The following is a 13,240-nucleotide window of genomic DNA, read 5'->3' on the forward strand; positions in this document are numbered from 1 at the left end:
TTTAATCAACTATAGCTATCTGTCTCCTCTCCATAGCTTGTGTTGAAAGTTAGTTTCACAAACATGGAGCAACATTTACTTATGTTTCCTAAATATTTGGATATTTGGGGGATTTATTTTGTAAGACAAGATAACTCCCACTACACATCTGGCAATAAAACTGGCCTACTTTCACTTTCCAAATGAGTTGAGTTTCCAATCCTTGTGTGAACTCTTAAACCAGACTTGCATTTAACAGTTTCTTAATGCCTTAATGATTTTATCGTAGATGTGTAGCTGTTAATATAATGTAAGCATTAATGCAAGTGCTGAGGGCGTAGGGCAATTCCATTGGGATCCTATTGCTCTAGATCACTAAAAACCTTGGACAGTACCAGGGGGTTTCACAATGTGTAACACTGAACATGGACACAGACAGACAAACCTAATGACACTGCATAATCAACTCTTAATGAAACAGGTGGAGTTAAGGTCAACACAGAAATTCCCCAGGTGATGGATTTAAGTTTATCCTAGCTCTAAACAACCCACATTTCACCAGTGAAGCCAAAACACATTACCGGCAAATACAGCAATAATTCCCAGAATACTATTCCTCGCCAGAAAGAGGCTCCTGCCAATATTTACAAGCGAAGGTATGAAGGAGAGAGATGCATGTTCAACCAATAAGGTCAGGTTAGTTTAGCGAGGTTAAGCTGACACTAGATCTGTCTCTGTACGTGCAGATGCAATCTTTTGGTGTGTGTGGATCATGGCACAGAATTATGGAGGGTTAAAGGCCAATTCCAAAATGCAATGCTTGAATGCTAAATTGAAATGCTAGAATTATAAATGCAATGTTTATGCTAAATTAGAATGGCAAACTGATAAATGCAATTAAAAAAAGTTAAATACATGTAATGATTAAAAAGTGTTAGTTCATATGCCTTGCAACCGTGATATATAGACCTAAGGCCAAGACAATAAGAAGACAGTTGCAGAATAAATTCAACCACACCTTTGTTTCATCACAAAACCGGAGCGCAATCTCTGACCTGTGAAGTCGACAAAGCATTTTGCATGTAACAAACAGTTACATGACATACAGCATGGCCAAGCAAGTTAATGTTTTCGAGATTTCGAGATTTTCGGACTACTAAACAACTGTTGATTTGGATCCACAGAGAGTTACCGCAAGTCACAAAGAAAACAGGAGCTGCCTCCACTATTCCAGCACCATTTCAACATCATCAAATCACCTATAACATCATCAAATCACCTGTATTAGACCTGCTTAGTCTAATACAGTGAAAAATAAAATAAAATAAAAACAATATAGTTCAATCCTCGTCAGCTAAATATGATGTGTCTGTCTTTGGTTCTGATTTTTGTGTGAGTGTGCGCGTTCGTGGAAGTAGAAAAAGCTCACCCTACTTGTAGATAAACCTGTAGACATCCTCCTCTCTTTCATGTTGATGAAACGGTTTATGACTCTGTGATATAGTACATGCTTTTATTTTTTTGTTGTCCTAGGCTACCTGGCTAAAATGCTTGCTCGCTAGCCTAACTTCCTTTCATGGGCAACATTAGCTAGTTAACATTAGCCTTCTACATCTAGCTACATAGTGAACTTCCATCCTCTCAGTCCACGTGCACAATGAATGAGTTCATGGTTGGATCAGAATCTCTATTATAATCATTGGCCAGTAAGGAGAATTAAGTGAAACCACTTGTCCAAATCCCTATCTCCATCCATGGCTAATTTAGGAAAGGGACAATTTTAGCTAGTAAGCTAGCCACCGGAGGACAACAACACAACAAGATGCAACAATTCAAGTTGTTTCTGTCAATGATGTATTCCTGTCAATGATGTGATAGGAGTGAAGTCAAATCCAAACTGGCTTCCCTTGATACTTTTTTGTGTGTGCACCAGGACCATTCACAGATGAGCTCACTCAGTTTAGCTCAACACTGATTGGCTATTCTTTTATATCAAATTTGCACTTTTTTATTTTTTATCAAATGAGGCCAAGTGCTCGCTGGCTTCCTTTGAATTCAATGCTACAGGCAATGTCATACACCTTTTGACCAGACAGCATCAGATAGATGGCCTACACATACAGAGACAGAGGGGCACTGTTTCACTCGCTTGGATGCTTTCACTGTTGAGATGCATTCAGTCTCTTGGTGATCATAACAACATAACAACATACAGCAACTAAAGTCCTTCTGTTCACCTGACTTAGAATTCCTCACAATCAAATGTCGACCGCATTATCTACCAAGGGAATTCTCTTCGATTATAATCACAGCCGTATATATTCCCCCCCATGCAGGCACATCGATGGCCCTGAACTAACTTTATTTGACTCTATGTAAACTGGAAACCACATATCCTGAGGCTGCATTCATTGTAGCTGGGGATTTTAACAAGGTAATCTGAAAACAAGACTCCTTAAATTCTATCAGCATATCGATTGCGCAACCAGGGCTGGTAAAACCCTGGATCATTGTTATTCTAACTTCCGCGACGCATATAAGGTCCTCCCCCGCCCTCCTTTCGGGAAAAGCTGACCATGACTCCATTTTGTTGCTTCCAGCCTACAGACAGAGACTAAAACAAGAAGCTCCCGCGCTCAGGTATGTTCAACGCTGGTCCGACCAATCTGATTCCACGCTTCAAGACTGCTTCAATCACGTGGACTGGGATATGTTCCGCAATGCGTCCAAAAACAACATTGACGAATACGCTGATTCGGTGAGCGAGTTCATTAGAAAGCGCATTGACGATGTTATACCCACAGCAACGATTAAAACAGTCCCAAACCAGAAACCGTGGATTGATTCCAGCATTCGCACAAAACTGAAAGCACGAACCACTGCTTTTAACCAGGGCAAGGTGACCGGAAACATGACTGAATACAAACAGTGTAGCTATTCCCTCCGCAAGGCAATCAAACAAGCTAAGCGTCAGTATAGAGACAAAGTAGAGACGCAATTCAATGGCTCAGACACAAGAGGTATGTGGCAGGGTCTACAGTCAATCACGAATTACAAAAAGAAAACCAGCCCCGTCATGGACCAGGATGTCTTGCTCCCATACAGATGAAATAACTTTTTTACTCGCTTTGAGGACAATACAGTGCCACTGACACGGCCCGCTACCAAAACCTGCGGACTCTCCTTCACTGCAGCTGACGTGAGTAAAACATTTAAACGTGTTAACCCTCGCAAGGCTACCGGCCCAGACGGCATCCCCAGCCGCGTCCTCAGAGCATGCGCAGACCAGCTGGCTGGTGTGCATACGGACATATTCAATCAATCCTTATCCCAGTCTGCTGTTCCCACATGCTTCAAGAGGGCCACCATTGTTCCTGTTCCCAAGAAAGCTAAGGTAACTGAGCTACACGACTACCACTCACTTCCGTCATCATGAAGTGCTTTGAGAGACTAGTCAAGGACCATATCACCTCCATCCTTCCTGACACCCTAGACCCACTCCAATTTGCTTACCGCCCCAATAGGTCCACAGACAACGCAATCGCACACTGCCCTAACCCATCTGGACAAGAGGAGACCCTGGGTCTCGACCCCGCCCTGTGCAACTGGGTACTGGACTTCCTGACGGGCCGCCCCCAGGTGGTGAGGGTAGGTAACAACATCTCCACCCCACTGATCCTCAACACTGGGGCCCCACAAGGGTGTGTTCTGAGCCCTCTCCTGTACAACCTGTTCACCCACGACTGCGTGGCCATGCACGCCTCCAACTCAATCATCAAGTTTGCGGACGACACTACAGTGGTAGGCTTGATCACCAACAACGACGAGACGGCCTACAGCGAGGAGGTGAGGGCCCTCGGAGTGTGGTGTCAGGAAAATAACCTTACACTCAACGTCAACAAAACAAAGGAGATGATTGTGGACTTCAGGAAACAGCAGAGGGAGCACCCCCCTATCCACATCAATGGGACAGTAGTGGAGAGGGTAGTAAGTTTTAAGTTCCTCGGCGTACACATCACGGACAAACTGAATTGGTCCACCCACACAGACAGCGTTGTGAAGAAGGCGCAGCAGCACCTCTTCAACCTCAGGAGGCTGAAGAAATTCGGCTTGTCACCAAAAGCACTCACAAACTTCTACAGATGCACAATCGAGAGCATCCTATCGGGCTGTATCACCCCCTGGTACGGCAACTGCTCCGCCCACAACCGTAAGGCTCTCCAGAGGGTAGTGAGGTCTGCACAACGCATCACCGGGGGCAAACTACCTGCCCTCCAGGACACCTACACCACCCGATGTCACAGGAAGGCCATAAAGATCATCAAGGACAACAACCACCCGAGCCACTGCCTGTTCACCCCACTATCATCCAGAAGGCGAGGTCAGTACAGGTGCATCAAAGCAGGGACCGAGAGACTGAAAAACAGCTTCTATCTCAAGGCCATCAGACTGTTAAACAGCCACCACTAACATTGAGTGGCTGCTGCCAACATACTGAGTCAACTCCAGCCACTTTAATAATGGAAATGGATGGAAATTGATGTAAAAATGTATCACTAGCCACTTTAAACAATGGCACTTAATATAATATAGTGTTTCAATACCCTACATTACTCATCGCATATGTATATGTATATACTGTACTCTGTATCATCTACTGCATCTTTATGTAATACATGTATCACTAGCCACTTTAAACTATGCCACTTTGTTTACATACCCTACATTACTCATCTTATATGTATATACTGTACTCGATACCATCTACTGCATCTTGCCTATGCCGTTCTGTACCATCACTCATTCATATATCTTTATGTACATATTCTTTATCCTCTTTACACTTGTGTGTATAAGGTAGTAGTTGTAGAATTGTTAGGTTAGATTACTCGTTGGTTATTACTGCATTGTCGGAACTAGAAGCACAAGCATTTCGCTACACTCGCATTAACATCTGCTAACCATGTGTAGGTGACAAATAAAATTTGATTCGATTTGATTTGAATTGAAGGACAATTATGAAAACTACAGTTGGTCTACTTACTTACAGTGGTAGCCAACACACTTCCATGCAAAAAATCACCTGTCTGTTCACCTGTTAAATTCTACAGTATGTTATAAACCGCGCTCCCAGTTTGGCTGGGTGGTCTGATATATCCTACTCCTCCTCAGAAGAGGAAGATGACACCCGTTACAGTCTTGGCTGTGTGCTTAGGGTTGTTATCTTGTTGGAAGGTGAATCTTCGCCCCAGTCTGAGGTCTTGACCTCTCTGGAGCAGGTTTTTATCAAGGATCTCTCTGTACTTGGCTCTGTTTATCTTTGCCTCGATCCTGACTAGTCACCCAGTCCCTGCCGCTGAAAAACATCCCCACAGCATGATGCTGCCACCACCATGCTTCACCATAGGGATGGTGCCAAGTTCAATCTTGTTTTCATCAGACTAAATAATCTTGTTTCTCATGGTCAGCGTCCTTTAGTTGCTTTTTGGCAAACTCCAAGCGGGCTGTCATGTGCCCTTTACTGAGGAGTGGCTTCCGTCTGTCCACTCTACTATAAAGGGCTGATTGGTGGAGTTCTGCAGAGATGGTTGTCGTTCTGGAAGGTTCTTCCATCTCCACAGAGGAACTGGAGCTCTGTCAGAGTGACCATGGGGTTCTTGGTCACCTCCCCCGATTGCTCAGTTTGGCCGGGTGGCCAGCTTTAGGATTAGTCTTGGTTGGTTTCAAACTTTCTTCCATTTAAGAATGATGGAGGCCACTGTGTTCTTGGGGACCTTCAATGCCGCAGAAATGTTTTGGTACCCTTCCCCAGATATGTGCACCGACACAATCCTGTCTTAGAGCTCTACGGACAATTCCTTTGACCTCATGACTTGGTCTTTGCTCTGACAAGCATTTTCAATTGCGAGACCTTAAGTAGACAGGTGTGTACCTTTCCAAATCATGTCCAATCAATTGAATTTACCACAGGTGGACTCCAAGTTGTAGAAATATCTCAAGGATGATCAAATGGAAACAGGATGCACCTGGGCTCAATTTCAAGTCTCATAGCAACATGTCTGAATAATTATGTAAATAAGATATTTTTGTTTTTTTATGGGGTAGATTCAACCACAAAGACCAGGGAGGTTTTCCAATGCCTCACAAAGAAGGGCACCTAATAGTAGATGGGTAAAAATAAGACATGGAATATCCCTTTGATTCAATCTTAATCCTGTGTTGGTGCTTTGCTTGTTTGATGGTTCGTCTGAGGGCATAGCAGGATTTCTTATAAGCGTCTGGATTAGTTTCCGCCATGTTCTTCGGCGCAATCTTGACCGTGTTGCCCCCGTGATAGGTCAGAGTCACTTCAAAACACCCCACCCCTTTCAGCTAATGTTGGCAATACCTGCCAAGCACAGATAACACTGTATACAGATGAATATGAATACACAGAAAAAATACAAATGTAGAGTTCACACATTTACCATTCAATAATAAGCCTACAGGTTTGAACCAGTTTTTTTATATTGTGTCTAACCCTATGTTACAAGACGGTAGTAGGTCTATCACACTGAGCTATAATAAGTACTAGAGACAGCCTCCAAGATGGCCAACCATTGTTTTCAACGCAACCTACTCATGGTTGCATTGGCCGATTCACGGGGGCTGACATCTTGCTAGTTCCGGCTTCAGTAGACCATTAATACATACGCACTAGATTTTGAGCCCAGCATGTACAGGAGCGTGGACAGCATTCCAGCTCGAGCTAGAGAGGGGTCGTGGACCTTGATTAGTGAGGAAGGGAAATCTGCAGGCACGAAGCACCAACACAACCACAGGAAAAATGACGAAAATGTGAATGCAAGTAAGTTATTCAGGACTAAGAGTACTGTGCCCTAACTTTCTCTATAAGCGCACCTTGAGACAGTTGTATGATATTTTCTGTACAATGCAACTGCAATAATGACTTGACGGAGCCTGTAACAGCAGGTGTACTCTGCGAACTCTCGTCCTCTTAATTCAGCACATCACAAAGGTGTTTTTGTTTCATTTTTTTGTTGTTGAACACCAATCACACCAAATGAAAAAAACAACAGTTCAGACATGTGTGTTCTACAGTACATTCTGACTCGGGTCTCCTTCCCAGTGGCTCAAATTTGTTTTTAGGTCATAATACATAATACATAATTACATAATTACATTGAAACTAAAGCATGTAGACAATGTATACTGGAAGAGTGTAATGATGCTGTATCTGGTGTGTGCTCACCATCCTGACCTGTCCCCACTGAGCCTCTTAAGTGCTTTAAAGTGCCAGTGCATCAGTATATATATATGCTTTTTCTTGCCTTTACCTCCCTTATCTCACCTAATTTGCTCACATTGTATATAGACTTATTTTTCTGCTGTATTGTTGACTGTATGTTTGTTTTACTCCATGTGTAACTCTGTGTTGTTGTATGTGTCAAACTGCTTTGCCCTATCTTGGCCAAGTCGCAATTGTACATGTGAACTTGTTCTCAACTTGCCTACCTGGTTAAATAAAGGTGAAATAAAATAAAATAAAATTAACAGATACAGTATTAACCATGGGAAACATACAAGACATTAAATAATACATTTTCTTTCATTCACACCAACTGACATTAGTGTAACTCTTGCGATTGCTATTACAACAGAGTTGATTGGACTTTGTTTCAATACAGCTCATGCAAACAAAAACAGTAGACATTGTAAAAACAGTTTCACAAAATAAAAAACATCCATAAAAGCAATCATATTTGATCCATACTCTAGATCGAGGTACACTTTACATACTAGCGTCAACTGCTAACCAGAAGAGTATTGTCCTCATTAAAGCACCTGTGTGGAAGCTACTAGAACAGACCTGGGCAATTATTTTCTATGGAGGGCCACATCAGAATATATTTTTTGCCATCGCGGGCCAGAATCATATTACAGGATTATACATCATGTGTATGACTGTGTTAACAGATACATCTACTGTAAATCACGTCCAAATATGCTACTAATTGTAACTTTTTATTTTAACGTGCATAGAAATAAACCACATCCATGTTCTCATTTTGGTATGTATTCTCATTATTAAACATGCAATGAACTACACGGAGGGAAAAGTACACTGTGCATTCAGCACCACGGACAGAATTCTTGTTAACGGGTATACACAAAAACACACAAGAGAGAGAGAGACATTACATTTAAACTACTCAATCAGCGTGAGGAGTGAAGCCTCTGATGGGCATTGACTAGAGCAGTGAAGTCAGGTATAGTTTCTGACGTCACTATGCGCAGGATTGCTGAGAGGTGAGCGTCAGTAAGAGATGATCTGTGCCTTGACTTGTTATATTTCATCACTGAAAATGTCTGTTCACACACATAGGTTGACCCAAACAGTACAAACATCTTCTGAGCATGACTCCTAATCTTTGGAAAGTTTTGTTTATTGAGAGATGCATGGAACCTCGTCAGTGACATTGTTTTGAATAGTTCTCCAATCACTGCATCAGACTGAATCACTGCATCAGACTGAAGATCGATAAGCTCAAGTTGCAGGTCAGTGGGAGCGTTATCCACATTGAAGGTGAAATGAGAAGAAAGCAACAGCATATCATTTTCCAACACTTTGAAATCCTCAAAACGATGAGAAAACTCAGCATTCAAAACATGCAGAAGCGATTTATACTTCTCCCTCTGGTCATCTGATAGGGAACAGACTAGTAGTGTCGGAAGGTGGGTGAGATTGTTGGCTTCTACTTGGTGGATCAGGAGGAGTCATTTTCCCTTGAAGGCTTTGACAAGGCTGTACATTTGATGTGCAAACAGGCCCTTCCCTTGTAGTTTGGAATTCAGTTCATTCAGTAAGGCCATGATGTCCACAGTGAAGGAAAAATCAGCCAACCATTCCTTATCTTGCATTTCAGGGAAACCACATGTTTTCCTTTCATTTGCAATAACTCAGCAATGTCTGACTTCAGGTCCCACACCCTTTGAAGCACCTTCCCTAAACTCAGCCATCTCACGTTTGTGTGGTAGGGGAAATCTGCATGACCCGACTGACTCTGTCTTCCAAAAATGAGACAAATTGCCTGTGGTTTAAAGATTTTGCTCTTATGAAGTTTACCACTTTAGTGACTGTATCCACAACATGGGTCATTTTCAGAACACCTTTATAGAGCATCTCCTGATGAATAATGCCATGCAGAAAAATAATGTTTTGATCTGGGTTGAGCCCAGCTACTTGAGCTTATATCCTTTTCAAAAAGCCAACGTGTTTTCATTTCATGTTTGGGCACCCATCAGTGGTCAAACTGGATAACTTTTCAGAACACAGTCCCAGCATTGCCACACTCTTAACCTCCTCCAATAAATATTTCCCTGTGGTTGTGGTCTTCATTGACTGCACTGAAGCATGCTCCTCTGTAATTTCAAAGCCTGAGATTATGCCTCGTAAGTAAAAAGTACATTATTTTCTTTAGGAAAGTAGTGAAGTAAAAGTTGTAAAAAATTATAAATAATAAAGTAAAGTACAGATACCCCCAAAAACTACTTAAGTAGTACTTTCAAGGATTTTTACTTAAGTATTTTACACCACTGTCCGCGGGCGTACATAATGACATCGCACGGTTTTCGTAGTAGCAGGAACTGCAAGAAGTCAGCCATCATGGCGCAGAGATCCGGGTGCTCCGCATTCAACTCCTCCTGTAACACACACGTCAGGTCAGAAACTTGGGGGTTAGGGGTTTGAAAGTTAGGGGCTAGGCCAGGGTGAGAGTAGGGGTTAAAGGAAAGGGTGTAGGGAAAAACAGTGTCACCTTTCTGTCCAGGAAATTGGAGTGCATCTGCATGTCCTCCTTCAACACCAGATGCCTCAACTCAAATACTGGTTTATAATCCCTCACCTCTGACACACATAATCCTAAACATGGAAATAGGTGAACACTCCTAATAGTGTGTTTACCTCTGTATGTGTGCACCTGTGTGTATTTGGGGTGAGAACATCAAGAGCCTTATGTTGAAGGAGAGCCCATCTGCACTCAGCTGGCCAGGTGCCTAAACAGGAACAGGATATGACATCACAAAGGGAGAAGGAGATGGCTGAAGCAGTGGTGACTTGTTTGTAAATATAATCAATGAATCGAGTGAATTGTATAAGTAAAAGTGTTGTCCTGTTACCTGTCGGTAGGAAATAGCAGTGACAAAACTGCCAAGTGGCTGGGATGTCCTCCACTGAGTCCACTGTCCTCTCCATCCCAAACATCTCCAGATTCATAGACAGGTAGGCTGTTTGAAAACTGAAACTGTACACAGATTTAGAACGTCCAACTGTCAGACTCTCCCCCCATCTCAAACGTCCTCCTCCACCTGCGCCTCTCGCCTCCCTTCCCCTATCTCATCCCCTCTGTGTTACCAGTGATGGCTCCCTGTACTACATGGAGTGTTGTGATAGGTCCAAGGCTGTGTGATTGGAGCAGTATGCTCCCTGCGACTGGCCCTCTAATCTCCACAGTCACCTTGAACTCTCTCAGCTCTCCACTCCCCTCGGACACAGAAAGTCTTCAAACACACTACAGTGCTACACCACCGCGGTCCCTACACAGAGCACACACACAAACACTCAATTCAAGTAGCTATCAAGCAAACACATCAGCTAGTAGCCAAGTAAATAGGCTGTGTATATATGATTAGCTAGCCATCTTTTTCACAGTGACACACAATAGCAAGTAGCAAGCCCACCGGTACAGTAACATTACAGTGGTGTTAGCTAGCTAGTCAATAGAATAAGTTAACTATCTTTTCCACAGACACATATCTTTTTCCCTTACTAACATTAGCTAGATAGCAAGTAGCAAGCCTACTGGTACAGTAACATTACATTAGCTAGCTAGCTTCAAATGCTAGCTAGGGTATTTTGTTGACTTGTGTGCCCAGCCGCAGGGTTACGCTAGCTACCATTATCAAGCCACTCAACTAGCTAGTTTGTCTAGCCACAAACAGTTGTGATCATTTGGCCATGAACACAAATTACACTCACTGTGTGAGATGAGATCACTGTGCTATAATAAGAAAGCAGGTCCCAGACGAGAGTGTGAGTGATTTCTATAGTTTGTCCTTCTGTGTGAGCATGTGACACACTTGTCCATGTAACAACATGAATTTAAAATGTTAATAATTTTGGTCGAGTGATGGAGAAAAAAGTAATCAAATAAAAATGCTTTTTTTTTTACTTTGAAAGAAAATGTATGTAAAATTGAAATGGATATATTTGGCACAAAGTTGATAAGTGTCTCTTTAGGAATTTTTCTGGGCTCGGCATCAATTAAACTACAGTACCGCCTGTCGGAACCCTGGTCCCTTAGTCTATGCTGCGAATCTGCATTGTAGTGGTGCATGGGTCAGCTGTTTGTTCACCAGCATCCGCTCACAATTGCTGATAGTAATAACCCATCCGCGACTGCCCGACTATATGATGTGGGAAGTTCAGGTGCTGGGGCCCCTGGTGGTGATGGTAAAACTGCAAGAAATTTGTGCTGTTGGACTAAAAAGAAAACTTCTCAACTATTTTTATGTTGCATTATTGATATGAAAATGGGATTGGTAGGGGAGAGAAAAATGTATATGGGCCTCATTCTGCATGGAGAGCTCTCAGCCTTGTTTTGTAACTGGTGTGGTCATGATATGCTCCGATCTATCAGTTGTGGGGTGTTTGGAGTTAGACACACGCTCTGCTCTATTGATAGACAGTTTAGTTTGAGTTAAGTCACGTCTCTCTCTCTCCCCTTGTGGTGGATATCAAGCGCTCTGGAGCGTCTCTCGCAATCATTTTACACTCTTTTGTTTTGTTTACAATTCTAAACCTGGAGAAAGGGGAATGGGAACAATATCAAATAAGGAACATGGCATTCTCTCGCCCTCGGCTCGCAGGCCTGTCCTGCCTTGTCAAACACTTAGGTGTATTAGACTGTTATGTTTTTTTCCTTATATAATGACAAACTGGGGCGTGGGTTTAACTACTTTCAATGGACATATACTTCAGCAAGAAAACTCCATGTTTAGCCATGCAAGGCATTCTTCAACCATCCCGCATATCCTGCTGGGTAACGTAGTCTAAATGTTATTGACACATAACAACACACCCACTAGTCAAGCAAGCAACACAGCGCTGGGCGCGCCACAACAAGTGGTGCTACCGCCCGCTCGTGCGGGACAGAGGTGAGCGCTTTTCTCCGCGATGGATCGCATAGGAACCATCTAAGTTACAACACCCTTCTCGTTATCGCTCGCTCTCACACACGTTGTAATTATGCAGTAGACCTACAAAGAAAAGTGCGCTCTGTTCACATCGGTCTATTCCTAGGTGGCGCTAGTTTCAATTTGTGAGTTTAAAGTTTGAGGAAGCTTACAATTTATCCAAACGTTTCTACCGATCTGTGTGCCAGTTATGATTTTCATATGTGCATTTAAATAATACCGTCTCAAAATCATTGGCACGTGGTTAATACAAATCGGAATTAAAATGATAAAAAAATCTCAAAGTTAAAATGCCACTTATGCGAGAGCACCTGATTTTGCTATATGGACACTGATTGGACCGTTATCCATTGGCGGCTAAAGAAATGAGAATGGGCACTTTCCTAGATTTGCAGGCAGCAGGCCAAGTACTTCTGTGAGTGCTCAGGCGCGCAAGCGCAAATCAAATCAACATTAAAACAGAGAAACCAGCCACATGCTCATTGCTCACATGGAGCGCTCTAAACAAAACACAATGAAGAAATTGACAACTTGTAAATAACGGTACGAAATCAACCAAAACTTGTTTCTCACAAGTGTAGCAGATTGTTAACTCTGCAAACAACGTTTCTACGTCGAGAATGGGAACGGTAATGAATGACTATTGGCCTAATTAATCCATGCATTAATGTAAACAAATGACAAGGATTAACGGTAAATGTACTACTGGTGACATATGTAATAGGGAATTGATACAAACAATCAAAGGGCAAACAATTTCATTTGGCGGGAAACACACCAATATCGCCCCCCCCCCTCTTCTCTCAAAATTTCAAATGATCTTCACATATATTATAGATGCGTTGCTTTTCACTGACAGCCGCATCTCAATAATCAGCAAGGCCTATTGCCACGCGCGCAGCCCAAATTGCGGGCCTCACAACTAGGCTTATATGTTTACGTTGTCAAATGTCAAACTTCTCAAAATACACTTTCTTATAAAATAGTAGCTAATCTTACAGTTCTG

Source organism: Oncorhynchus clarkii, chromosome 28 (genome assembly GCF_045791955.1).
Source record: "Oncorhynchus clarkii lewisi isolate Uvic-CL-2024 chromosome 28, UVic_Ocla_1.0, whole genome shotgun sequence".
Lineage (NCBI taxonomy): Eukaryota > Metazoa > Chordata > Actinopteri > Salmoniformes > Salmonidae > Oncorhynchus > Oncorhynchus clarkii.